The sequence below is a fragment of the Pezoporus wallicus genome, unplaced genomic scaffold (assembly GCF_028554395.1).
Source record: "Pezoporus wallicus isolate ANWC-B61680 ecotype Strahan unplaced genomic scaffold, APGP_CSIRO_Pwel_v1 contig_4722, whole genome shotgun sequence".
Taxonomy (NCBI): domain Eukaryota; kingdom Metazoa; phylum Chordata; class Aves; order Psittaciformes; family Psittacidae; genus Pezoporus; species Pezoporus wallicus.
In genome coordinates, this window is record NW_026641840.1 from 7,246,230 (window position 1) to 7,271,615 (window position 25,386).

At 38.2% G+C, this 25,386-nt stretch overlaps 1 protein-coding gene across 2 annotated transcripts in view; it reads right to left on the reverse strand.

Moving 5' to 3' along the window:
• Positions 1–25,386, reverse strand: part of TMEM117 (transmembrane protein 117) — a 227,018-nt gene that overhangs the window by 58,207 nt on the left and 143,425 nt on the right. The gene's annotated exons all lie outside the window — the stretch shown is intronic.

Genomic DNA, 25,386 nt, shown 5'->3' on the forward strand with positions numbered 1-25,386 from the left:
CATGTTGTGACAAAGATGTTAAACAGTGGTGGTCCCAGTACCAACCCCTGAGAAATGCCACTTGTCACTGATCTCCACTTGGACATCAAGCCATTGACCACAGCTCTGTGTGTGTGACCATCCAGCCAATTCCTTACCCAGCAAATGGTCCATCCATCCAATCCACATCTCTCCAGTTTAGAGACAAGGATGTCATGCAGGACACCATCAAATTCTTTTCACAGTTCCAGGTAGATGACATCAGTCACTCTTCCCTTATTGTAATTCAGAAGGCCACTGCATTTGTTAGACACAATTTCCCTCAGTGAAGCCATTCTGGCTGTCACCAATCACCTCTTTATTTTCCATATGCCTTAGCATGGTTTCCAGGAGGATCCACTCCATAATCTTGTTGGACACTAAAGTGAGACTGATTGGCCTGTCTTTCCTGGGTCTTCCTTTTTATCCCTTTTTAAACATGGGAGTTACATTTCCCCTTTTCTGGTCAGTGGGAACTCCACTGGTCTCTTAAGACTTCTCAAATATGATGGATAGTGGCTTAGCCACTTTATCTGCCAGTTCCCTCAGGACCCACGAATGCATCTTAACAGGTCCCATGGACCTGTGCACCTTCAGGTTCCTTATACAGTCTTCAACCTGGTGTTCTCCTGCAGTGTGTGATTCTTCATTCTCCCAGTCCCTACCTTTGCCTTCTGTGACTTGGGCAGTGTGGCAAGAGCACTTGCCAGTGAAGACTGAGGCAAAAATGTTACTGAGTACCTCAAGCTTTGCCATATCCTGGATAACCAGGTCTCCTGTTTCCTGTCAGAGAGGGCCCACATTTTCCCTGGCCTTCCTTTTATCACCAACATACCTATAGAAGCTTTACTTGTTGCTTTTGACATCTGTGTCATTTTGCTTTCCTAACTTGATCCCTGGCTGCTCAGATGATATCCCTGTATTCCTCCCAGGCTACCTGTCCTTGCTTCCACCTTCTGTAGGCTTTCTTTTTATGTTTAGTTTGTCCAGGGTCTGCTTGTTCATCCATGCAGGCTTCCTGGAGTTTTTGCCTGACTTCCTCTTTGTCAGGATGCATCCATCCTTCCTGAGCTTGGAGGAGCTGAACCTTGAATACTAACCGACTTTCTTGGGCCCCTCATCCCTCCAGAGCTTTATCCCATGGTGCTCCACCAAGCAGATCCATCAAGAGGACAAAGTCGACTCTTCTGAAGTCCAGCTGCATGGGCTGTAAGTCCACTGCAGACTATGCTTGGAACCAGCTCTCTAAGTCCTTCTCAGCTTCCCTGGTGTTATGCACCCTTCTCACAGGCTCAGCTACCTGCTGTAGGAGGTCCTCCACCTGAGCACACCTTTTGCAGACAGCTCTGCTCTCTTTCCCTTTCCCAGGAGAAAGGTGACTTCCTTCAGTCTGAAGCCTGCACTGCAGCCTCTCCCTTCAGCAGCTCCATTTGGGCGCAGGCATTGGCCACTGCTGGGGTAGATGGTGCAGCATTTGCTCTTAGATAAATGCCCACCAATCTGCCTTGAGGGTCAGGTAGGATGAATGACCTTGACCTGTGCAGATGGTCACAGAATGGTGCCTGGTTTCTGGATTATGTGGACATTCCACAGTGGCCAGTGGAATGTTCCTCCTTCGAAGACATGCCCGCCTGCATGATTTGCCATGTGAACTACTCTGGCAGGTCTTGGTACTCCCCTGGGCTTTCCTTGGCTCAGGAAACACCCCCTGTATACCACAATCCCCCTCTCCTCTGTGAACATGCTTGCTCTGGAGGTTGCAGTGGTTTATAAAGTAAATTTTTCATAAATGTGCCAATATAGTTAGGAATGCCATGTGAAAAGAGATGCAGAAAGATAGGAACAAATTTTACAGCTCCTGATATTTAAAACCACTTTCCACTCCTCAGGAAAGAAAGATCATCCATCAAGTTAAATACTCTCCGTAATTTTTAATCTCAGAATCGGCACTGGCCAAACATACCATCGCACAGTGTACAGTAACTATAAAGAACAGTGTTACTGCAGATGTTCATATGCAAATGTCAATGCTTTATTTCACTTGTTTTAATTCAGAAAGGTTCTGTTGTTAAATCTGTCAAAAATAGCAACTCTAAAACCATTTAAAATAAAATATTAAGTCTCCCTGTTGCTTGGCATAAGCACCATCTCTGCAATGAAGCAAGTGTAAGGGAAAGAAGCTCTGCTGGAGAAAAGCATCTGGGTTCTCCAGAGCAGCACATACGAATGCCTCCAGCTGTCTACTGCTCTTCTGCCCTTGTGGGACAGAGGTTTTTTTCCATCTTATTTTCTCTCTCCCTTTTTTTTTTTTTGGGGGGGGGGGGCAGTGATAGAGCAGCTTGATGGACATCTAACCTTCAGCCAAGGTCAACCCACCACAACTGCTAACACAGGCCCACACCAGAAGAAGTCATATGCAAAAAATAGCTAGGAATATTTGGAAAATTATTTACATTGGATCTCTTTTGTTAAAATAAGCTGCTTGTTCCCCTGATGGGCACAAATATGGGGTAGAGCTATGGAATACTATTGCCAGATTTTAGAGTGCCACACCCCCATAGCATGCTCTGCAGGCATAAATAAGTCACAGAAAGTGTGTTAATGTAGATTACCATCAAAAGGACTTAATTATCTGAAGTTAAATGCCTATAGAAGAAAATGGTTTATAATTTGAACTTTGACTTGCATTATCTCTTTGAAGAACTTGTCACAATAGTGTATTTATGATTTTGATCCTACAGTATGAAGTAATGGGTAAGTAATTCTGTAATTGACAGTAAGTAACTGCCCTGAAGTATCTGTTCTGAAATTGCAAGTTCTGAAATACTCTGTTTCAAATAGGGAGTAACAAAGGAAATTTTATGTTGGCACTGTCTTGTAAATCACGGAATCTGGAAAGATATCTAGATCCAACCCCCTTGATACCGCACGTTTTGAGAAACTTGCATTCCCAGTTAAGTCTTCTAGTCTATACTTGTCATGGTTCCGCCTGGTGAGCTGAAGAAACAGAACACTGCAGAGTGAAAAAGGATGCTCTGAGTCTGGAAAAACTGGAGTTGTTCATTCTGAGTTTTTATACATTCATTTTGCTTAGAAAAATTAAAAACATTTTGTGAATGTAAACAGCACTGGCTTATTTTTTCCAGCTATATCAGTTTGTCAAAGAAAGGATATTAACCCTTCCACAAACCTTGCTTTATTTGTATCGTTTTACTGTGACAGTTGCAATTTTGCTAGAGTGAATAAATATGACTCCAGACATATATCGGATTTTTGAACAAAGATTTGTATAAAGTCTGAAATTACATTTATGTTAATGCACAGAGGAAATATTTTACTATGTTTCATGTAATAAAATGAATAAGATTAGGTAATGTAGTCACGTGGTGAAATATTAGAATTCTAGAGAGCATCATTTTTTTTATTATAGGAAGAAGCATCTTTGAGTTTCCTTTTGCCACACCATTAATTTACTAAAATGAAAGTGTTATCTATTTCAAACAGCAGCTCATTTAAATTAAACTCATCAGCCATAAGTTTTACGTTTCAAATGCCATTTCCTATCTGTGACACAGAAAAGGAAAAACAGTTGGAGAAGGTTTGTGGTCTTGCTTGTAAAAATCATTTTTAATCAACACCTATCATATGCAAGGTAGTACATGACTCACGAGTTATATCCAAGGAACAACATGTTTAACTTCCAAAGTTAGAAGTTAATTGCCTAACTCCAGTAGAAAGAATTGTGAAAAAGAAAAAACCCCTTACAATTCTATATATGATAAAGGGAAGTCAGTTTTCTTCTTTACTTTCAGATGGATATGTCACTTACTGTATCAACAGAAAATGGGGGGTGGAAGACAGCTGTCTCAAGAAGCAACAAACCCAGGATCTTCAGTAATGTTTTCAGAGCATCAAGACAGACCCAAGTGGCAATTTTTCAGTAAGAATGGTTTACATTCAGAGAAGGGCAGTTCATCAAGACATGGAATTAACCTGTAAAAGGGTAACATGAGGGAAGCTGTGTCAGAACCGTATGATACCAGCACCTCACTGTGGTCAGAGCCAGGAGTTAGAGAAGCATCTCGGCTACATAAAATGAGGCAAACAGACAGGAGCCAATACCTGTTCTATGTGATTCACACCAGGTATCTGAGTATCAGTCTTAGAGAGACCAGATGAATGCTATAATAACCAGACTTTTTTACAGTGAAGGTGGTGAGGCACTGGTATGGGTTGCCCAAAGAAGTGGTAAATGCTCCATCCCTGGCAGTGTTCAAGGCCTGGTTGGACAGAGCCTTGGGCAACATGATCTAGTGTGAGGTGTCCCTGCTCATGACAATGGGGTTGGAACTAGATGATCTTTAAGGTCCCTTCCAACCCTGACTATTCTATGATTCTATGATATACTACACAGCACTATTTATTCAGACCTTTTGTGTAAGCAAGTCAACATTAGTACAAGTCTCTGTACACAGATTTCCAGCAGCCTCAGTAACTGTCATAGAAACTGGTTATGAGAAGAAAATGTTCTTGGCCACTTTTTCTCAGCTATCATGAAGTACTTAGTAAAGTCTTAAATGCATTGCTACATAGAACAAGAAAAAGCTTTTGAAATGGAAAGAGAATTGTCTTTACATTTAGAAGGCAAATCCCAAATTCAAATGCATTTAGATAGTAACTGAAATGCTACTCTAAGAGCCTAAAATTAGGCTTTTCAGATCTATAGTGGGAGCTAGAGGTATATACCAACACCTCCTTGATTTTCTTGAGTTGAAACACGTTATTAAATTCTAGTTTTAAAAACAAGCAAGAGCATAAGTGCGGATTTAACACCACGTTTTCAAGCCTGTCTATGGTCTGAGTTACTTGGATTTCGACACAGTTGACAAACTGTTCGATTTTCAGAAGATCCAATTAACATGCAAGTCAGAAAGGTGGTAAAATCAATGAATTAATAAACCAATTCTTTCATTAATAAACAACTTTATTCATTATTTCCCAATTATTGAATTTACTAGCATTGTTTTTTTTCATAATTTGTTTTATAATTAATGAAACTTTAGCCCTGATCAAAGTTTTACTACATAGATAATATTCTGACCGTTTTCTCAGGACATTGTATTCTCATATTTCTTTCCTTTGTTTGATTTTTATTTTTTTCCCCAATCAGATATGAAGTCTGCTACATTTTGGCTAGAGCAAAGTGAAAACCTGATCATTATTTTTTCAACTTATGTTGAAAAAATATTTTTACTTATGGTTTTGTTTAATACAATTAAAACATTTTATAAGGAATTCAGACTCAGCCAGAAATCTACACGTGAACCAACATATCTAATCTCTCACTACAGCCAACAGAGATGTAATGTGATATTTGCTTGCCTAAACATACTTGCTTAGTGTGATCTGGGGCACTGTGGAGTACCTTGGTTGGCCTCCAGACCCTTTAAAAGAAGATCTCCTGTGTCCTGTGTCATGTCTACCAGGCCTGTGCATTTTTCACTTTTTCAACACCCTAAAGCATTTCAAACTGTACTCAATACCTATGTTTGGGCACCTGAATCTCACTTCTATTCAGTGAGTGAAGTCTGGAAAATTAGGTGACTAAATACAAGTTTATACTTGAGGCGAACTGAATGACCACCATCTGCATTGGTCAGAGCTACAGGCTCAGCCGTAGTAAGAGCTGGTATGTCAATAGCCTTAATCAAGATGTAAATACCAGGCACCTGAATCCCAACCTAAGTCTTAAAACTCAGTTTGAATTTCAAAAGTCAGTTTTCTATGTTTTCTCTCAAGAAAATAATGAAAAGCCTGCTTGAATTAGAAAAACAAAATACATTTTATTTGGGAACTGTCAAAACTCATCTTTGCATAAAGTAATGGAAAAGTTCTATTTAGAAACTGTCAAATGAAAAATGCCACTGAAAAGTTGGGGGCTATTTGCTTTTTAAAGCACATTTTAGAAAACTGAAATATCTCTGCAAAACATTTTGATGTTGCAGAGTCTTAAAATTATTCTTGCAGATTTTTGGAAACAAAACAAGAACAAACCCATAAAATTTCCCACTGTCTTTGTGATCTTCAAGCTGCCACTCAGTCACTGACATGTGCAGCTCTAGTGCTGGCATGAACCAGGGGAACCTCAGAGGGAGCTGACAGAGCTGCCAGGAGCGTGCAGCTTGCATGACAGTGTCTGAGGACACCTCGGTCAGGACAGGAGAAATGGCTTCCAAGCCCACAAAGGTATGAAAGAAGCCCTTAGGGAGCACTAGTAACCAGGGCAGGCTGGATTAATGGGATGAGGCCAACTGTATGAGGTTCAAAAAGGCAAAGTGCCAGGTTCAAAAAGGCAAAGTGCCAGGTCCTGCACTTGTGCCACAACAGCCCTGTGGAATGCTACAGGCTCGAGAAAGAGTGGCTGGAAAGCTGCTTGGTGGAAAGGGACCAGGGGATGCTGATTGATGGCCCCTGAACATAAGCCACCTTGTGCCCAGGCAGCCAAGAAGGCCAACAGCATCCTGGCCTGTATCAGAGGCAGTGCATCCAGCAGAGTCAGGGCAGTGATTGTTCCCCTGTACTGGGGCACTGGTGAGGCTGCACCTCGAATCCTGCTCAGTTCTGGTCTTATGAGGAGTGGCTGAAGGAACTGGGGGTGTTCAGCCTGGAGAAAAGGAGGCTCTACCACTACCTGACAGGAAGTTGTACCAAGGTGGGTGTCAATCTCTTCTCCCCACTAAAAAATGATGGGACAAGAGGAAACAGCGTCAAGGGAAAAATTACCCACCAAAAGGGTTGTCAAGCTCTGGAACAGGCTGCCCAGGGAAGTGGTGGAGTCACCATCCCTGGAGGAATTAAGAAAATCTGTGGATGTGGTGCTTAGGGACATGGTTTAGTGGTGGACTTTGCAGTGCTAGTTAATGGCTGGATTCTATGATCTTAAACGTCTTTTCCAACCTAAACAGTTCTATGATTCTAGGTGTTGGATAAATACAGCGTCTGATTTTATCTATGTAGAACATATGGAACACATTATCCTCGACCAGATGTCACGTTGCTGCTCCTAAACAAAGCTTTTGACAAGATGGGAGGGCTGTATAGTATATGATTATATTCTCATGTCTTTTCAGACAACATATTATATCCACAACCAAAATTAAAAAACATAGTTCAAATTTAGAACAATGTAATTTTAACAGTTTAATAGCTTTCTGTGTTCTGAACTACATTGGCTGTGTATTTTAGCTATATAGTAGTTTGATGGAGTAAGAAAATTCTCGTTTTAGGTTTCATACACCATAGTACCTATGAGATATAACTTCTCATTCATCAAGATGTACCTTTTACAATTACATTTGTGCAAACCCCATCAAAGTAAAATATAATTACAATTGTTTTGAACTGTTCTTTAGTGTGGGTTGGGTTTTTTTTTCAAAGAAATTTGAATAAATGCAGGCTCTTTCATCAGCAAGTTGATTACATTTTGATTAAATGTATTTTCAAAACAACTCTAACACACACACACAGAAAATCCAAAAAGCTTAAATCTTGCCTCCTGAGCAAAGCATTTTTATGTCAAAAATCCTCCAAAGAACATCAGTCTTGCCATAGTAAGAAAAGGGCATTAGTAGACAGCAAGCTGAGCATGGTAATGGGTTAAAACTGAAACAGGGGAAGTTTAGATTGAATATAAGGAAGAAGTTCTGTACTGTAAATGTGGTGAGGCACTGGAATGGGTTGCCCAGGGAAGTTGTGAATGCTGCATCCCTGGCGGTGTTCAAGGCCAGGTTGGACAAAGCCTTGGGTGAGATGGTTTAGTGTGAGGTGTCCCTGTCTGTGGCAAGCGGGTTGGAACTTGATGATCTTAAGGTCCTTTCCACCCCTAACTATTCTATGATTCTATTCTATGATTCTGTGAAATAATTTGTCACCCTTTACTTTCCAGCCTTGGTCTTTTCACCTTCTAATGTCCTAGTAAGTCAGACTCAGATGTGAAGAAGCTTGGAATTTGCCAGCTCAGTCCCATGTAATTGTACATAAAAAAAAAATTATTTACTTTAAGCTGATGTTCTCACTCAGCAGTCAGTATTCTTCTGGCTTGCTGTCACCAGAGCCAGGCTACAAGCTGGGAACAGTTCTTTTCTCTTGCCCAGGAATAGGTGAGCTGTCAGCACAAGTGGCCAAAGTTAGGTCTGGTTAAGTATGCACTCAGTTTATCCTCCAGAAACTCACATACTACAACTTTTGCTTTGTCTCCAGAGTTATATTAAGCTCAAAATAGCTTTGGTAGTGCTAAAAAGACCTTGAGTTTAGTAGACATTATACTGACCTAAGTTTTTTTGAACATATATTCTCTGTTTAATATTCTGTTAAACACTTTACCCAACACCGATTGATTCCTCTCCAGTTTTATAGTTACATGATCCCTTTCTTCCTATAAAATACTTCAACATATGTTTTGATAAGCATAAAAACCTACAGTCCATCTCCCCATCACTTACATGATTGCTCAAGCAGTCTCCAGCAAGCATCTACAGAGAGCACCTAAAGGAATACAGTGAAGGGTTATATTTTTCAGTGCCTCACTTTCTCTCAAAACAGGGAACCCTTTGAGACTTTGAAAAAAATCAGAATTCGGAGAAGATGGATGCATTTGGCTTCTTTGATCAACAACCACTGGAGAGACTAGAATCATCCCAATTTTTAGACTTCTGCAGAGCAAATAACTACATCCATTTCACAAAGGCTGTAAAACGAAGGACAGCTTTTGGGACTGGTCTCTCAGAAAGCTTTGCTCAGTCCTTTTGATTAACTTTCTTAGCATTGTCTTCAGCTGTCTCCTAGGTCATTCAGTCATTGTACAGAGATGATATTAAATTAATTTGGCCAGTTCTTCACTGAGTTTTTTGGCTTTATGTTCTTCCTGGGAGCCTTGAAAATAACTGTCAATTCTAGCAAGGAGGCCTTGAAAGATGAATGTGACTTACAATCATTCCTGGGCCTTTCCAACTGTTACTGGCAATCTATTACAGAGATTTCTGGGTTGGGAGTGCCATCAGAGTCTACTAAAAAAGGAAATCTATTTCATCTGAGGCAGTAGATACCTTCGCTAAGTTGAAGCAGGTCTTCACTTTGCCATGGGGGTATTTTGTACTGTTTAGGGAGGAAAGGACTTTAGATTTTAAACTCACCAAATATTGTGAAATACTATACTAGACCAGTTTTTGAGTTTGAAAAGTGTTCACAAACCCTATAACCAATGATTGCTTATATATGCATGCCATTCAACATTTAAAGGTGGCTTCAGAGATGGCTTATACAGTACTGAGGTAATCACCAGTTATGAACAGTAACTGCAGAACACCATAACATCTCCTCTACAGCCAGCTGCCTTTGAAGCAAGATATCCATTGCTGCATTTCAGGGGGGATCTTTTTCAGCCTCCAAGTTCTTGAGAAAATGCTGCATCATAGAAAAAATTTAAACAATGCTTCTACTGACTAATGATGTTACCAATTTCTCTGTCAATCAAATGATAGTTTCCCTGAATTTGCATAATTCTAAATGCTGAGACAAAACATGTTTAATTCCATTTAGATTTCTGGAATTATATTTGCATCAAATTGGCTTAGAAGACAGGAGGTGTGGCTCTGTAATGAATGACAATAGCAAAGGCTCTGTTGCTTTACTTTGATCCGGAGAAAATTCCAGGGACAAACTTGCCAACGAAGTTTTCAAGCTGACAAGCGGGTATTCTTTGTTGCGGCACTGGGAGACACGGGAGATCCTAACGTGTTTCCCCGTATTGCTACACAAGCCGTCCTTATATAGTCCCTGGGCATACATACATATTCATGAGGCTACATATGGATTATATCATTTTCCAGAAAGTTCCCCGCATGCTTACAGAATTGTGGTGGTGGTCTCTGAGGGTCGTTTACTTCTTCCAACATCCTCATCACTTCTAGCTGCCTTTGGAGCACGCGCAGTAGATGCTTATACCAGCTTAATTGGTTCGTTAGCACCAGAGACGTAATAATCCTCCTGTATCAGTTGGTTTAACTGTAGCCCATCCTGGACACCTGCCACTCCCAGATACTCCTTATCCCTGTGTCCTGTTCTTCTAGACTGTTTTTCTTAAAACTATGTCAACTATAATGATTTATCTTGTACAAGAATTCTCAGTATGTTCTCTAGCTGTACTCCACTTTTTTTTTTCTGTGTATCATGCACCTCAGTAATTTTCCATCGCTACTGTTACAAAGCCATCAAACTTAACAATACTTAAAACTGACTCTAAAGGTTTATATATTTTATTTTGTAATTTTGTGCTCCCCCTTGTCTCAACTTACATGGGAATAACTGAGCTTATGAAGGTTTTTGGTTACAAGGTACAATTCACAGACAGTGTATAGATCACCTGTTTATCAAGTTAAAAACATAAAAACATTATCATTTGGTTTGAAGTATCAAGGCTATTCTCTAGCTGGACTTACCATGTGGACAAATTTCTTCTAGAAAGATTTTAACAGAACAGCTCATGATGTCAAAAGTTTGGAATGAACTATTACCTTATTATAGGTGAAAACTGCTTCAAATCTCAGCTCCTGCTTAACGTACTGTGCTGGCAATGTGTGCCTGCTGTGTTGACAGCTTCACACACCTTGGACCTTGCCATTAATGTCATTCAAAATAGCTCTGCTCTAGATGCTCTTTCAAAATGAAATGTTTAAAAACATCTCCAGGAGCTTTCTACCTATGTTATCATATTTTGTATTACAGAACAAAAGTTTGTTAAACCTGTTCTTTTTTTTAACCCAAGCCCTGATAATGGTTGTTTAGTTTTAATTCATTTATTACTGAAAAAATTAATAAAATGTAGAAAATTGAAATACTTCTTTAATTTTTGTTGTTCTGTAATATAGTCACACCTGCTGCCAAAGCACAGCCTTATTAATGCTCATCCAGTTTGCTCATGTTGCAAAAGGAATGACAAAACCAAGCCCTAATAGGCAGTGGATGTCCTAATGAGCACAGCTGTGTCAGAAAGGCAAAAGGTTCCTGAAACCACCCAACAACGGCAGACCTTAGACGGCATCATCTCTACCACATCCATACAATCAGACTTTGCAAATGGATAATAATATCTTCTTTCTCTTTCTGTTTTTTTCAGAGAGAGAAACTGAAGTTGAATCCTGCCTCTCTGAGTTCAAGGAGCTCTGGTTTTGCCCTTGTGCTGGAAATTACCTCAGTCACAGCAAGTCACCTCACTGAAGATAATGAAACAGCATGAATGATCTCAAAAACTAAAAACGATAAAACTGAGGAGGTAAATTGAATAAGGGTGTTTTAAAATTGTTTAACTTGGCTCTATTTTCAAACTGATTGGAAAACACAAAAATTAACACACTAAGATAGCTTGACAAGATGGATAGAGAGTTCAAACATGAAATTTTCACATGGTCCAGCGAAAGACCTTATGATACAACTTTATTTCATGTCTTAAGCTAGGAACCTAAATAGCTGGGGAATTATATTTCAACAGTCTGATTTTCTGGTGTACTGCAATTCCCATGAATCTGATGCAGATCAAATTCAAGGGAAATTTTTATACATTTACATATTTATATATAAATGTATATTTACATTATATATTATATATATTTATATTATTATTATAAAAGAGTACTACAGGATAGTAAATTCAGATGATTGAAGTACGAATATTTTGACTATGACTCATTTTCCTGAAGGGTAAAGCACCACATTTCCTATGCACCACTTTCCGATTACACATACCTAGATCTTAGTGTCAGCTTCTTTTATTAATCTGATCTTGCTGTTGTGAGGCATAACTTACTGTCGCAAGACACATTACAGTTTAGAATGCTGCACTGTACAAAATAAGCATGCAACTTCTGACACTCATAAAACCAGATTATTTGCCCACGTATCATAAAAAAAGAACCCAATCAGGTTTCTGATACAAGAATTGTAAGGATGTATGTCCTTAAAATATTATTACTCAAATTCAGAAAATAAACCTTTAAGAAAAACAACAGCCAATAGCAAAACTCAATAAATGAATGGAAAATGGAGCCTGATGAAGCAGAAGAAGAAAAAACGTAGAGAGAAGCATACAGCAAGCACCAGAATTTTGCTTACTAAGTAATGAGAAGATAGAACCAATAGTGTGAAGAAAGATATATAGAAGATACAAGAAGGAAATATTATCAAAGGTAAGGAAAGAAAGTGTTTAGGACTAAACTACTCAAATAACACAACTGTCATTGTATGTTTCAGAAATCAATTATTTGTATGGATGCCAGGGAGCTTATTAAATAGTGCAGGGAAAAATGTCCCCTACTATAAACTGGGGGGAAAGAAAAACACAGTTGTTACTATCTAAAGGAGTATTAAAGTTTCGTTGAAGACTACTGGGCTTTTGTCACTGATTTGAAAAAGATGAAGGTCAGATGCTTGTTTCAATACACTTATGTAGAAGTTCTTATTCACTAGGAAAAGTCAGTCATCTTGATGGTTGAAGTGGGTATCAAGCCATAGACCGTAACTGCTCTCATGCACAGAGATTAATTTTACAACATCACCAAGATTGTTTACCCTGTGCCTGAAGTGAAGGTCCTAAATTAATTCTGCTTCTCTAGAAAATTATCTGATTTTGGGGGCACTCAAATTATATGATTAAGGATTATATGATTATGATTCTATGATTTGGGCTGGCATCTCCAGTAGCAGGAGCCATATTAACACTATATTTTTTTCATAAACATTACAAATACTATCAGCAGTTATAGATTAACTATGGATATAAACAGAGATTTTTCTTCAGACTAGAAGAAAAATCTATTGGGAGCTTTGAAGTTTCACAACTTCCATTGTACTTAATAAAATAATTACAGTGTCACCAGAAAGTGAGTTTTGCTTCAGTAACAGCCTTGAAAGTAGTTAAAGAAACAAAAGCATGCTTCTGGCTTCAACTCAGTGGTTACTTTACACAAATGTCTTTGCTTCACTGTGCCATTATCCACCAGTAGCATACACCATTACTGGAATAGTTCTCATTCCACTAATGTTATTGCTTAAAGAACATATTAAGATGCTGGTGTTTTCATATGGGAGCTATCCATTCATCTTTCGCAAGTAATTACATTACCAGTAATCCTTTTAAAAGGCTGTCTTTGCTCAGTTGCTTTGCCAATAGCTCTCAGCTTGGTTATATGACAATCCCACTTACTCACAGTGTATGAACTGATAACAGATGAACCAGCTAATATGCTGGTGCTCTCTGATCAGTGACAAACTGTAGAGCTGAGACCCATCAAAAGAAACAAACTCTCTTTACAAAACCTCTAATAGTTTGGATTTATTTATTACTGAAAATAGTAGAGGGAGCAAAGAATTTCTTACCCTATACCTTATATTATAAAATAGCATGTGTTTTTTTTTATACATTTTGCAAAGAATGACAGTTATCAGGAAACTAAGTTTCTTAAGAGCTCTAGCATTCGTGATATATAAAAAAAGCAGCCTCTAGCTATAGTATAAGCATTTCTTTCATGAAGGACAAAAAGCAGCGATGTGAAGATACGCAGTAGAGGCCGTATCATGCAATACTCTGATTTGAAGACCTAATAATGACAGCACATTCAGGCTAAGAAATTTTGTTAAATGCTCAAAACTGTCTGAATTAATTCTGAAGACTAATTTCCATACTGTGAATGATGTCAAATCTATTAACAAATAAAACCTGCTAACCTGAATACGAACACTGTACTTTTCTACTAGAGTCTACTCCTTGCTCCTGAGATGGCGATTAAAAATAGCAACTGTCACTGTATCAGTCAGTGAATACGCAGATGATGCAGAAGGCAGTGTGCAGAAGTGTTTTTGGACGAGCAAGCAGCAGTACACAGAAAGGCTGTGAATAAATTAAACCAAAAAATAAGCCTCAGGCTGATGTGTTTGAACTTCACTGGAAACATTCTTCATACATATTTAATTGGTCCATTGAGACTGTGACTGTTCTGGAGATGTTCCAGGCATTATTTCCATTCCATTAGTACACTTGCAGTATGTGTACTCCTTAACCCAAAATGATTGATTCCATAAATGTCTTCCCACTTACTGACCTGAACACTAATTGAGGTTGTGTATAGATTAAAAGAGTGTATGCTTCTTGAAACCAGCCAAAATATACTGGAGTCACTGAAACATCTTGTGGCACAAGAAGTGGTATTTCTAACTGAAGACACCAAAATACTACTTCACAGAAATGTTTCAGGTAGGAAGACCCAGAAATTATACAATGGGTTGAAAAACTCTGCTAAAACAACATTTTAAACAGAAGCTTAATTCTAAGTACAAAGCCCCACCTTTCTGAAAAATAATACAATCTTGCCTTGAAATATTTTTATCACAAAAAAAACATTTGTCTGTGCTTGCATCTTATAAATTAATTTGCTGTAGGAGAAAGTATAAATTTTTCACATTCCATAAAATAAAAATAAAGAAGTTCAGATAATTTTAGCAACTCAGCTGCACACAGGGGAAAAGCTGAATGCTCTTAAGGTCTTATTCAAACCAAGAAAATGCTGTTAAGTGTAAATTATTCTGGTATGAACCAAAATTTTCTCTGTTCAAGTTATTACAGACAAGTATGATTAAATTGCAGCAGCTCAAAACTTGAGTAAGGCACCCTGAGGAAACAGTCTTGAAGATCTCCATAAGCACTGCCTGGCTTCTGGGTTTACCTGAAAACTACATAGAGTCTTAAACCCTTTGAACTAAAGACATTAAAACTAAAATCAGTTCTATTGCAGTTTGAATGAAAAATAGCTACATTCATAACACGCTTCCTTATAACAGACGTATGTTCATGCAGCTTGGTCAAGCCTGTATCAGACACAGGAAGAATACCTAGGAAACACTTTTATTCTTATTATACTTTATAATGTTTAGAAGTATGAGTATCATAGAATCATAGGATCATAGAGTCATAGAACCATAGAATCATGGAATAGTTAGGGTTGGAAAGGACCTTAAGATCATCTAGTTCCGAACCCCTGCCACAGGCAGGGACACCTCACACTAGATCGTGTAGCCCAAGGCTTTGTCCAACTTGGCCTTGAAACCACCAGGGACGGAGCATTTACCACTTCTCTGGGCAGCCTGATCCAGTGCCTCACCACCCTCACAGTAAAGAACTTCTTCCTTATATCTAACCTGAACTTCTGTTTAAGTTTGAATCCATTACACCTTGTCCTATTGCTACAGTCCCTGACAAAGAGCCCCTCTTTGGCAACCTTATAATCCCCCTTCAGATACTGGAAGGCTGCTATGAGGTCTCCACACAGCCTTCTCTTATCCAGGCTGAACAGCCCCAACTTTCTCAGCCTATCTTCACATGGGAGGTGCCCCAGTCCCCTGATCATCCTCGTGTCCCTCCTCTGGACTTGTTCCAACAGTTCCATGTCCTTTTTATGTTGAGGACACCAGAACTGCACACAATACTCCAGGTGAGGTCTCACGAGAGCAGAGTAGAGGGGCAGGATCACCTCCTTCGTCCTGCTGGTCATGCTCCTTTTGATGCAGCCCAGGATACGGTTGGCTTTCTGGGCTGTGAGCGCACGCTGAAGCCAGCTCATGTTCATTTTCTCATCAACCAATACCCCCAAGCCCTTCTCTGCAGGGCTACAGAATAGTGCAGAGAAGCTTAGACAAGAAAACTGGGCCTGCCTCTGAGAGAAGATTCGTCCTGAGAACAAATGGATTAAAAATGACATTGCCATTGCATGTGACTTCATCCTCCAGATTCTCCATAAGAAAGATATTCAATTGAAAGATGTTTCCCACATAAATTCCAGCTCTTTCAGCTCAATATATCATTTAAAAGTCAAATAAGAGATTTTCAGCTTGTTTACTGCCATTGAAAACATTGCTTCACTCTATTTCCTTGCCCAAGACCTATGCTTCCTGCACTATGCCAATTGGCCTTGAATATTTGAATAAACGAGGTCAGGTCAAAGCATGCAAATATCTGAAAGCTGAGCATGTGTCAAGGGCCATTGTTTTTACTGACACGCTACTTTTGTGAGCAGCAAATCTGCATTTGTAGACAAGGGATTTTGCTCATCTCTGTGCCATTTTTCTTCTTAAAATTCTAATTCCAGACACTAACCTCCCTGGGGCAGAGAGTTCACTTGCTCTCGGGCTGCACAATATTGGCACAATGGAGGGCCCAAGTGAGAGCCTTTTTAATAGCTGTTTTGAAACAATGGCCATGGGTGGTTGTTCATAAGAAATTAATTTACTCAAAGTTAGAAATTTATTATCTGTTTCCATTTATAGTAGAGATACCTGAGGGCACTTCATTACTCTAAGTTCCAACAAATATGTATAAATTCAAAGACAAATTAAACCCAATCCATTTAAATGAAAAGTAACCATCCGGAATGAGAAAGTACAGAAAAAGAAAACAAATATCCTGCATGTTTTACGCATCATGCAGTTTGCCAATGTACAAAATGAAGAAAGGCTCAGGAGCTTTTATTTGAAATAAAAATATAGCAACAATATTCTCATTTGTTGTGCAGCCTAAAATAGGTAAAGTTTTGATTAAGATAGCTGTCAAGAAATTCTTTTAATTTTACAACCCTACTCATTTTTTAAAGTAGAAAAGCAAGTAAGAGAGAAAAGAAATGCCCCTTTCATGTAATTGGAGGTTTTATACAAGGACTAATTAATCATATGTACATTGATATATATATAGTTATGTTAAGCACATCCTGCAATATTATTTTTAATTAAGTTTTCATTTTATTGAAATGGCTCTATTCTGATAGAGGCCATGGGGTATAAAGATCTGAAGGGGACAGAATGGGATAGGGTATGGTCTGGCATTTAAATACTTTCCTGTTCCACCTTTATGTCCAGTCTGAAAAACACAAAGTCTCTCATAATTTTTCTGTTAGCCCTAAATAACTGAAGTTTGACATAACAAGCCATTTTTCTTCCTTCTTTTAAAGCATAACCACTTAAAAAGTAATTCAGCATCGGCACAGCCACATTCTAGTCCTGTGCAGCACTTTGGATCTCAAACTGTGATGTCACTGGAACTGTAAGTATTGCTCTTTGTTTGGCTGTTTGCACCAGTAGAAAGGGTTGATACGGTGGAGAGTGCTGCTAAGTTCTATTTGTAAAATTCTGTTGAAGCCCAAAGCACAGCAGAAGTTGTGTCATCAAGGACTATCAGGAAATTAAGAGGAATAAAACTTTGTTTAATGAGACACTCAATGGATGACAACTGCTACAACAAAACCAGTGGAAGAGTAACAATCTCATGCAAAGTGTCCACAGGGAAAGTGTTCTCAGTCCCCACTGCTAAAAATCCTCTTAACATCAGTAGAACAGTTTCACTGTGTTAGTGCTTCCAGTTACCCATGAAATCCAAAGGCCCTAAAACTGTTTTCATCTGGAAATTTTTCAGAATGGCCTCTTCACATGGATCTGAAAGCCATGGAACACTTTGCTTGCAGTATTTCTTGCATGCTAAAAAGTTTTGTACTTTTGTGTATTCCTATGGGTTTTCCAGACCACAATGTGTAAATATTCAATATTTATGGGAATATTCATATGGCTTCACTAAGGGCAAACCGTGCCTGACAAATCTGGTGGCTGTGTAAAAGGGGGTTCCAGCACTGGTGGTGAAGAGAGGAGCAACTGATGTCATCTACCTGGACTTGTGCAAAGCATTTGACACTGTCCCACTGTCAGAGAAGCTGTGGCTGCCCTATCCCTGGCAGTGTTCAAGGATGGGCTAGATGGGGCTTTGAGCAACACGGTCTAGTGGAAGGTGTCACTGCCCATAGCAGAGGTGTTGGAATTACATGATCTTTAAGGTCACTTCTAACACAAACCATTCTGTGATTCTATCAGAAATTTGATGAGTCAGGATTTCAGCTAAGTACATCACATCAGCAAGCTCTAAGGCACGAATTTAAACATGCCATTATGGAGAAATACGATTTTAAAAAAGCACTCCAGCATTCCAGGAAGGGAAATAATTTAATTGCTTTAATCATCACATTTATTTTACAAAACTGAATTGATTCTTGGAATCCAGCCATGACATAGTCTATGAACTCAGGCTGTGAGCACAAGCAGCTGAAACACTCCTTTTCTGATCTCCATTGAACTCTGTGGGCTTTCATAGTGCACAAAACCACTGGCTGAGCCTATGTCTTCTCTATGCAGCATGAATCTGTGGGATGGATTCTATAAAGTTTTCCCACAGAATCTTGCGTTTGAGTCAAACCAACCATGTTCTGGGTATGATTTTACCAGGCCTCTGCACACTGAAGCAAACATGCAAGACAGTTAATTTCCACCTTCATAATCTGAAATCAGTCTTTCTGCTGTATGAATAACAGTCTAATGTTATTCAAATGCATGCCGATCTAATTGCAATACTTGGAACTTCTGTCTTGGGGGGGGCTGTCACAATTATCTGATTATATAGTTACAAATTTTTAGCATTTTTTCTACCTTCATGATGACATAATGCGTATTATCTGACATCCTGCCTTTAAAGTGGACCTAGAACGAAGCCCAGGATACCTGTAAATGCCAAAGATAGAAAAAGTTGGTTTTGCTAACAACAAATAGATTTACACCGTGAAAGAGGAGGCAAGGGAAAGCACTTAAGCAAAAAGCAGGCACTGAGAGAACAAGCAATCACATCAGTGATTCTGCTCTTCTGGATAATCTTCTACAGGGCATGGGTTGAGGCAGAGGTGTCTCCTGTTCAGCAGAAACTGTGGAAAGGGAAGAGAAGGTGCTAAAAGAGGACTTGCTGCAACATCCCTTCTACACTGGCTCTGCGCCTGAACTGAGAAGTGCAGCTGCCTGTTTCAAAGAAAAGAACTTTTGAAACTGATAAGGAAATGTTTCATTTAGGAATTAGAGCTTTGCAGGTTTTGGCATATTATGTGATTTTCTAAAAGTATTTTCGTTTGGAAGTACCATTATTACTGAAACATTGCAGGTACTGCACTTTAAGAAGCTTTATTAAAGCTACACATGGGATAACATACTCTTAGCAATTGCTTGTGATATACCCCTTGCTCGCAAAGAGGGATAGAATAAAACATACTTTTTAAAAGAGGTGAAGATGGGTTGCCATATCCATGCAATTGCAAGGGCTATACTTAGGTATCTAGCAATTATGGAGGAATAAACCCAGGCTATTTTTCTAACAGGCTATTAGCTATTGAATTGCAAGTAGATAGCAAATATAAATCAAAAAGCTTAAACAGGCTGAGGAAAATGATATGCTATAAAATACACATGCACTAAAGCAGTTCAAAGTCTTTAAAGCCAAATCAAAGATGAAACTCAAGTCTGTGGGCCCAATCCAAAGTCCCATGATAGCTAATGAATTGATCCTTTCTCTCTTCAATATAACTGCTCTTCAGACAGATTGCTCTATGAATCTTTTTTACACCCCAGGACATGAAATGCTTGCACCCTAGAACTCAGCAGAGGAATGGTGTTTGTGTAGGGCTGTTAGGAGCTTCCTTCCTCTCCCCTGTTGCTGTCCCAAGTGTGTGGCTTTGTGCTTAGATGTGTGCACGTGTCCTACTTCATATGAGAGGAATGCTGCCATGCTACTCTCACTCTCCTCTCTGCCAACCCTGCTCTTACTCATGCAAATACAAGTAAGAAACAACGTATGCTTTTGTTTCATCTGTAGGAGTCTCCAACAGAAAAAAATAAATAGGAAAAGACTACTTTATGTAACTTGAAGAAGACAAATAACAAACCTAACCTTCATTCTAAAGTAATTCACAATTGCCGCAATTTTTTTGAATCTGAGATTTCAAAGCTCCCTAAACTTGATTTTTCTCTCCCTCAAATGCTTTTCCTTCCGAGAAAAAAAGTGGGATGAGGAATTATTTGTCTCACTCTTCTTCCTACCACAAATAGAGTGGGGGAGAATTCATGATACAGCCTTTCCAAAACTAGACTAGCACAGGCAAGATACAAATTTCTTCCTTGATAGTTGAGACAGATTGGAAACTTTCACACACACTCCCTCACATATGGCTACATTCTCTCTGCTCATGTATAAGTAATGTCATTCAAAACATCAACCTCTCATGCAGTGCATTACTAGTCCATGAATAACATGCCCCTGACTGCATTTCCCAAGATGCTCCTATCTCCTTGGCTTTTCCTAGAAAAGTCCCAAGAAATGGGTCGGCCTCATGTGGTAGTTGATCTTCAACCATTCTGTCAAGTCTTGACCACTGCTATTTTTCCACACTGGACTGTAAAAGCAATTTGTTATCAAAATGGATATTCCTTAAGACATGAACCAGAGAGTTCATGCACGATCAAACATAGGTTTGAACAAAGAACTTTTGTGTGACTATTTTAGGTAATACAGTATTTTCATATATATACTGCATTTTCAAATATAGTATAGGATGCTTAAATGAAAACTGAAAATAGGTAGAAATCTTACACAAGTACTGTTTTTGTAAAGTAAGGCCAGTGGTCTGAATAATGATGATTTACTTCCAACATTTTGTCATGTTAACCAGTTGCAGTCTTACAGTATATTTTACCAAGAATATCCAGCACAGAAATTAAATAAATGCTATCAAGAACATATTAGCTATCTCTTGACAAATGGCAATCATACTCCTTGACTGCCAGACTAAATGTAACAATCACTATTCATTGGCATATAAATATAACCTCTCACAATATATTTAACAGTATCTGCCCAGATTAGTAGTCAGATTACTCAATACGAATCCTCTTTGGAGGACCTTCATGAATATTTTGTATTGAGAATAAAAGGAAGGAATTTATTTATTGTCTTTGTTATCAAAATGGAAGTTATTCACTTTGGAGATTATATAAGAATAAAAGATTTACTGGGATCAATAATATTGTCAAATATTTTTATGTTCTTTTATACTATTTGAAATGAAATCTGCCCCATCTTCTATATGATTCAGTGGTCAGTATCTTTTCACAAGATAAATTACTTAAATATGAAAGCATGAACAGATGAACTTAGAAACTTCAATATAGCAACAGAATAATCTATGTGCATCTATCTGCATTATATTATAGATAAAATGATTTCTTGCATTTGTGGGACTGCATCACAAAAACCTTTACTTAGACTTATTGAAAGGGCCTTTTTTGGTTGGGTTAGTATGCAATTTAAGTTGAAAAGCTATAATGTCTAATTAGTTTTTCTCAGTGCAGCCTATAACGAAAATTATGGATGTTTTAGCCTTTTGAAACAAATTTATGAACTACCTTCATACATGTGAAAAGAACAGAATTTTCCAGTATGCATTTATCATCTTGACTATGAAAGCACAGAATATGGAAATACTACTTATCAAAGCAAACATTCAAATAGGTGCATAACAGAAAAACCTCCCAAAGAAATCATGTTTTATTTCTGTGTGGGAGATGTCACCGTCTATGTCATAAGGAAGTTTCTTCTACTTCCAGGCTATAAAATATTGTACAATTAAGAATCCTACACAAACCCATGTATAACAGAGTCCTCTATAAACATATGTACATGAATTAGTACTCTGTAGCAATTCTGAAAAATTAATTTGAATAAAAGCTTTTAAACCTGAATTAAAGTACTGTGATTACTAATATACATTTCTGAGCATGTGCAGTTTTATATTTTATTAAAGTCTGAGAGAGCTTATGGAAATACATACTATAGATTATCTAGTTTGCAAAGTGAAACACAGCAAACATAGGGAATCACACATTTACACTTCTTCATATTACTTTACTTCTTCTCCATGCTGGTCTGTGCTCTGTATTATTTCAGACAGAAGTCCTACGTCAAAGACATATTATTGCACAGATGAAGATTGCCCATTGTATATATATACAATGAATGTCTAGCCAGGGACACCATGGAAATGGATTCCAGTCTGCTACTGGCATATTCAACATTCAGCTAGTATATATTATTCTGTCACCCTGCCTGCAATCAGTATTCAGCTGCACAATCCACTGTTATCTCTACACTCCCCCATTTTAGTAATCTACCTTTGAATATCAATTTTTTCTTCACAGGTTACACAGACCTCAGCAGCTCTTTTCCTCTCCTCCAGTAAATCCATTTCTTTTAGTTGATATTCTGTTTTTCCCTATACAGCTAAAAGTTCATCTGAAGAACTCTTTATGTCTTGCTCATTATAATTCCTTCCCTCCTCTGTTGGAAAGTTTTGAGGACAATTAATGTTGGAACAGTTTGCCAAGAGAGAGTATTCAGGTCTTGACCCCACTAACCAAACTCTATATAGAGCTACTAATCAACAACCCAGAGATGTCCTGGTGAATTTATTCAACTACTATGCTTGATTCTTCACATGATATGGCAGGCCACCATAGAAGACACTGTAACAAGGAGATAGTGATTTCAGGCACCAATTAGGCAGAGGTTAACCACTGGCCTTGGTAGCAGAGACCTATGCGTTAACGGGGGAGACGACTATATAATCTGAGCACATCCTGTGGCGTTAGTGTGAGCTGCTTTTAACACCACCTTCATGTACTGCTAGTGAGAGCTTACTCCTGTGCAGATGTGTGAGCGCATAATGCTCTCAGCAAACCCCGGTATAATGTCTAGGAAGTTCCATATTGCACAGGTTTGTTCACTTGGAAAAATACTATAAAAACAGACACCCCATTACTATTACATTACTTCCATTTGCAGTAAATTTTTAATGTATTTGTCTTTCCTCTGTCTTAAAAAGTGGCTCCCTTTAAAAAAAATTCTTCTAAAAAGAGACCTTTAGTGTAGATTTGACTTATTCCATGTTCCAGGGTAATAAAAAAGTATTTACAAATAATCAGTCTTCTTACATGGTAGTTCTCTCTCTCTGCTTCCTCTAATACACAATATGAAAAATAACTACTGTTCTATATTGTCCTATTTACTCAACTTATCAGTAATTACTGCCATTGGCTTCTCATCAGTCTTGTCAGGATCTTTATTTGGCTTAATTTAAAGCTGGCTTTTTTTTGTTGCTTCGTTCAAACACCAGTCCTGTTATGTGATATATAATTTATCCCTCCTAAAACAGCCAAATTATAAACATATCCAAAAAACATAAATCAGCCTACTTCAATCCATGCTTGTAACTTTACAATGATGACAGTAACCGTAGAGCACTGGAGACAGTTGTCTCTACCACAGCCTCATCTGACTGCCAGGTGGAGTGGATATTTAATTCCCTCTGGGCATCTTTCTTTTGCAACCCACTAACACGTCTGCACCATCCCAGTGATTCCACCAGGATTCCAGATACTCTCTGATTTCTAAAAGCCATCTTGAAAATACGCTTTCTTTGCAAGATAGTGGGTTCATATGTGCAATCACTAATCAATATATCACTAAGCAGTATATCATTAAGCAATATATCACAGACTGTAACAGCATTACACAAAGGTGCCTCTGGATGGTGGAATTAGCCATGAGAAGAGCTGGAAATGACCAAAGTGGAGATCTTTTAGTAAAAGAATAATGCAACCGTTCAATGTAAAAGAAGTAGACGGCACGTCAATGAACTCCTCAGCGATGTGCTAAACAAATGCAAATACCAAGTGGACATTTTTGAGATAGCTGAGCTGTCTTTGGAATAATTAGATTGTGAAAGTATTCAAAAGGCAGCCAGAACCCTCAGGAGCAGCCAACAACCAGTTGCTGACAATATTTCCAGGGAATGATTTACACCAAACCCTTTGCCAATTAGTTGCATGGGAGAGCTGAAAATATTTCCAAATAGGAAACACAAAGCAGTCACATGGTCAACCGTTATAAACAAGTGGATAGTACCTTCATCGCCATGACAATCCGTCCTTGGTATGTTTAGAGACATTTTGTAATTTTACAAAGTAAACCCTGAAATAAAACTGATAAGAACATTAAAACAAGTCCAGGGTGTAGCTAATATTTTTGTTTCATCAATTGCTTTAAACTGTGCATTACATATCTACATTTGGAATAATTAAAATACAGGGCACTGTATTACACTATCTCTGCTAAACAGGTGTGCCACTAGGAAAAGTCATGAATAAATGGATTTTGGCATACCAGTATCTGTGTAGGACATACTGTTGAGGATGCTTCACTTAGGACATTTCAGAAATTAGGCTGCTCACATCACACCGCTTAAGCAATACTAAATGAAATCCAAATAGTACATTACCATGCATAATATTATCAACAATTTAACTCTTCCTTCTGTTTTTCCTACGCATTGGGGAAAAAAAGTCTGATTGTATCGATGTCTAACATGTGCTATCTAAATAATGTCTCTACAGAACGTAGTCTGTTGCCCAGGGCTATTTTATTTTACTGCTTAAAACTAAAACCAAAAACATTTATGTCAACCTTTGGGTTTTAAAATCCCCATTGAGCATGCTCTTTACTACAAGAACCATGCATGAGAACAACCATCATTTTTTACTTTATCTCAATTTTAAAACTCTAGTAGGAAATGTTAATGTGAATATTATTTGAAAGAAGATATCGCTATATAACTTTTCACACAACCAGAAGTGAAAACATCTCTCAATCTCTCACAACAATATTGAAGCGGTTTTAATAGTTTTATCATTCTTCATGTCTGGCACATAAATTTGGAATCTCCCTGTCACCTTGCTTTTAACCCTTTCTCCATTCTTCCAGTCTTCTTGTGCAATTAATTCTTTTCTTGACTCTTAACTAATCTCCTTTCTACTCTTTCAGACAATCCTATTCTTCAGACAAGGGTAAAAAAAATCAATGATGTTGTAGACTGAGTTTTTTGCTGACTTAACAATATGACACTGGAATGATTGCTAGCCCACTTGGTACCTCTCTGAGCATTTTTTTATTCATCTGCTTTACCTTTTTGCACACTCTGGGACACTGAGATCAAATCTTGTTGTGCACTCCTGCAATGACAAGGAGCTGTTTGAGCCTCCCCGCCCCACAGCATGAACTTTTCAATCATGTTATTTTTTTCACCTAGCTTTCTAAGATCCCTCTTTTATGCTAGTATCTTTCAAATTATTCACTTTCTCTTTAAATCCTTTCATGTCACTAATATTTATGACGTATGCAAATACTGAATTTAATGTTAAGTAATGGGACTCCCCTGTCTTACGAACATGATTATTTTATTTATACCTTTCAGTGCACACTACAAAGATGATTCTTAAATGTTCAGCACACTCCATGGGGCTTACTACTTTTCTTAATTGCCTTCAGTGAAGAACTTTGTCAAAAGCCTTTTGAAAGTCCAA